Source organism: Canis lupus, chromosome 2, assembly GCF_048164855.1.
Source record: "Canis lupus baileyi chromosome 2, mCanLup2.hap1, whole genome shotgun sequence".
NCBI lineage: Eukaryota > Metazoa > Chordata > Mammalia > Carnivora > Canidae > Canis > Canis lupus.
Window position 1 is genome coordinate 36,095,997 of NC_132839.1, and position 4,544 is coordinate 36,100,540.

At 38.6% G+C, this 4,544-nt stretch overlaps 1 pseudogene; it reads left to right on the top strand.

Moving 5' to 3' along the window:
* The first annotated feature begins 2,199 nt into the window (after positions 1 to 2,199).
* LOC140609298 (succinate dehydrogenase [ubiquinone] cytochrome b small subunit, mitochondrial-like) lies at positions 2,200 to 3,871 on the top strand (annotated as a pseudogene).
* The last annotated feature ends 673 nt before the right edge of the window (positions 3,872 to 4,544 follow it).

The window sequence follows — 4,544 nt, forward strand, 5'->3', positions numbered from 1 at the left end:
CTGGATCCTGCAATGGGATAAATATCTCTAAAGGATATTACTGGGACAGATGACAACACTTGAGCACAGACTGTGTATTAGTAACAGTATCAATATTACATTTCCTGTTTTGATCATTATACAGAGTTCCTTGTTCTTAGAAAATATACTCGGGATCCCTGGGTGGCTCAGCGGTTTAGCGCCTGCCTTTGGCCCAGGGCGCGATCCTGGGGTCCCAGGATCGAGTCCCGCGTCGGGCTCCCGGCAGGGAGCCTGCTTCTCCCTCCTCCTGTGTCTCTGCCTCTCTCTTTCTCTGTGTCTATCATAAATAAAAATAAATAAATCTTTAAAAAAAAAAAAAGAAAATATACTCTGGAGACAGTGAGTGGTCCCAAACTTTCTCTCAGATGATTTAAAAGAAGTGTGGAAGAAAGAAGAAAGAGAAAAAGTAATAATGAGAAAGCAAATAGGGTAAAATGGAAACAATGGACTAAAGTTCCATATACTAGTTTTACATTTTTTCTGTAAATTTGAAATCATAACAAAATTAATTTTCAACAAATAATTCACAAAAAACTTACCCAGTATAATTTTTATTTATTCTATAGTATACACTTTATTTATTTATTATTTACTGTATGTCCCTACACATTTAATGTGTCATCAAAATTGAATGTTTCGGGATCCCTGGGTGGCGCAGCAGTTTGGCGCCTGCCTTTGGCCCAGGGCGTGATCCTGGAGACCCGGGATCGAATCCCACATCGGGCTTCCAGTGCATGGAGCCTGCTTCTCCCTCTGCCTGTGTCTCTGCCTCTCTCTCTTTCTCTCTCTGTGACTATCATAAATAAATAAAAATTTTAAAAAAATTGAATGTTTCAACAAATATTAAAGTTTATTTGAAATTTTAATGTTAATAGTTTATATTAAATTTTAATTACATTGAAGTATAATTAAGAAATTATAATGCAATGTTTAATTACATTAACATTAAATTTTAAAATTTGAATTACATTTGAAAACATTAATGTTTAGGGGAGTCTGAGTGGCTCAGTTGACTAAGTGTCTGCCTTTGGCTCAGGTCATGATCCTGGGATCGAGTCCCATGTCCTACTGTGCACTCAGTGTGGAGTCTTCTTGAACTTTGTCCCTCACCCTACTTATGCTCTCTCTCTCTCTCAAATTAAAAAAAAAAACAAAATCTTTGAAAATACAATGTTTAATATTTTAATGTTTCAATAAATTTTGATGTTACAAAAAAATTTCTAAAGGTTTTAGAAGGGTCCTTTTGATTGTTCTTCTTTGCATAGTTCCAGGTTGGATGGCCATTTTTATAGTCCTGTACTGCCAAGGACTGTCCATGTTGTGTTCCCTGTAAAATAGCTTTTTATATCTACACTACTTCCTGGTCATGAAAGAAGGTTATGAAGATGAGTTTCTGTGAAAATTTACAATTTTCAGACTTAGGCGCATGTGTAATTTCTTCCCAGAAGAGCCTCAGGAACCATTCCCCCATGGAACCAGATTGAACCCAACACAAAACAGGACATGAAAGCACATTCTAATATCCAATGAGGCCATTTGACTTACACTGCACCATAGGGGATCTTCCCTTTGACAGTGCTGACTCTTGTATAGAAATATGGCTGTTAGGTTATTTAGGTTACTTGGGTAATAGAAAATGTGGTGCCTTGATAATAATGATAAACATGGAAATAAGGGAGGCAGAATCTCATAGGAACTCAGGAATAGGGTGTCAATGGGCCTTGCACAAAACTAAAAACCATAATTGTGCCAGAAATCTCAGCGGCAGGTCACTAAGGATTCAAGGCAGCAGTAGGATGTGCCATCTTCATTCTCTGATCATTCAGCTTCCTTATCACTGTAACACTCCTATTTCTTCCACCTGCACACCTCACCTGGTTTCCTAAAGAGCTTTCTTTTTCTTGCAATTTCTGGTGACTCAAACTTCCAGCTCCCTCATGGTCTCTTTGCCCCTTCATTTCAGCACCTTCTCCTGAAACTGATTGGACCTTCCTCTCTCCATACTTCCCTGTCCATTTAAAAAAGAGAAAATCTGATTGGCCTTGCTTATTCCACCTATTCTTGTCTATAAAGAGCTTTTCTACTACTCTGGGTTACTCTCTGACATCGGTCAGGAAAGAACAGAGGCAGGGATCTGGGACAGAGCAGGAACATATGAACAAGTTCTTTGGAGAGGCTATGGCCAATGACCAGGTGAATCCATGTTCTGGAGGTGCAGGCAGTTGGGCCAAGTGTGCTGGTCACACAGCATCAACAGGACTCAAACATCCTCCAGAAAGAAAAGATGTTCCTTGCATCAGATAGATGAATGCCTGTCTTACACATATTAAATGATGAGGAATTAAAACATGTTTTTATACATTTTTGAAAATCTAATGACTGCTATTATATTCATGAGTCATTATCTTATTAATAAAAGATTATTTCTCTGTCCCTTCTGGTATTTCTTTGGTTTATTGTGCTACCTAAATGGGAGAGGGGGAACAATCAAGGGCCTTTTCTTGCCCACACACGATTGCACCCACAAATATACTTGAATTATATACTTGAATTTTAGATTGAACTAAGAGCATAACGCAGAGCAGAGACAAATCTTGTTTGTCCATAGTAGCACATATTAGCACTAAGAAATAAAATCAAAAATATTTTGAGAATATTTTATCCACTATCTTATTTTTAAATAAAATTGTAGTGGGAACTTATTTGCAGCTGAATAAATGATCTCTGAGTTTGGCCTGCTTGCCCAACCCCTGTTAAATTCTGTAAAACAAAAGAGAATCTGAAAACAGCTTATATAAAGAATTAGCCCAGAAGTTCAAGAGATACTAACAATATAAAAAAAATCATTGTTGTAGCAGAAAGGTATCTTTTACAGTCCACAGACTACTTCTTGCCCACTTTCTCATAAATGTAATAATTTATGAGAGCAAGGGATGGAGAGAAGGATCCTGGTTCTCCATAACAATGTTCTAAGATGAAAGCATGTGATGTAGTAATAATAATTATTTTGTCCAAGTATTATATTAAACATATTATTTGCATTCTGTATTTTAAACTTTACCACAACCCTATACAATTGATGTTATTTTTATTATCCTTATTTTATAGACAAACTGATGATTATACATGTATATAACTTACCCAAGGCTACATAGGAAATAAATACCTAAGAGACTGACTCTGAATCTGTGCTCTCAACCAGATTCTGACTAGGAAAAGGGGCAGGCAGGCCTGCATTCTTTAAAAGTCAGTCCTAAGGGTGCCCTGGGTGGCTCAGTTGGTTGAGCTTGGACTTTTGATTTCAGCCCAGGTCAGGATCTCAGAGTTGCGCAATGGAGCCCTGCATCAGCCCACACTGCTTGGGATGCTCTCCCTCTCCCCTCAGCCCTCCCCATCTCACTCTAGAGAGGAAAAAAAAAAGTTAATCCTAGGACCTCCAGCCCTCAGGAGAGAGACGGTGAGTCTCTGGAGGCTGAATGCCCTCTGTAGTGTGCAAGAAGGCTGAGCTCTGTTCCTCTTAATCCCAGCAGTCATACCTGCTCCTGTCTTAGCATTTCTCCAGGATCAACCTACCCCAGAATGGTGTAGAACACAGTACATTCACCTGTCATTCAACCACCATTCTGGTCCAAGGCTGCATCATTCCACAGGACTGGTTAGAGGGTTGTTAATGTTTTTGCTCCTGAGCCTAATTTCAGCTGCTTATTTGAATCCTGGCTGTGCAATGACTACCCCTGGCTGCTGCCCTCCTCTCCATAGTCACTGGGGCCTTTGACAAATTGTTACAGACTATGTTCGAGGGGATACTTTGCAGACACCAAGGCAGATGTTTTGGTATTCTCAGCTTTAATCTTTGCTGGACTATGTTATCTCAACTATGATGATGTGAGTATCTGCAAAGCTATCGCCATGCTATGGAAGCTCTGGCCTTTTGGACTTAATACCTTGATAATTGATTGCACACCTCTTTGCCTCTGGCCTGTCATTCTACTCAACTCGCAGTAAGGAGGAAATAACAGATAAGTCAAAACCTCTTCTCCTAATCACCTGGTTATTTTTAGAATTTAGTCTTTGAGGAAAAGACTTGAGAGGAATTGTATCCAAGAAATTTGGACACTGAGTTCCTTGTTCTCAGCTACTTACAAGATTCACAGCATAACTAACCACTATGTATGAGCTTTTGCCTGTTAGCTTATCAAACTTTTTAAGGGAATTCAGCTTTATTGCTTTTAATACCTGATCAAACTTCGGTATTTGTCCTGGGAATGATGGAGAAAGGGAAAGCTTTCATAAGTAAAGACTCTGCAAAAAATTAGTCAGTGTTTAATTTTTGAAAACGTCCGTCTCTGTTCAGTTGATACCAGTTACTGATAGTTACATGTTCTAGAGAAACTTTAAAATTAGGAAATAGTGATATTTCACATGACTAATTTCTAAATCCTAGGAAGAAGAGCCTGATGAGCTTCTGAGTATAGAGAAGTTCCATGTAGGGAAGAGGTCCCCTAATAGATGTATTAAAATAT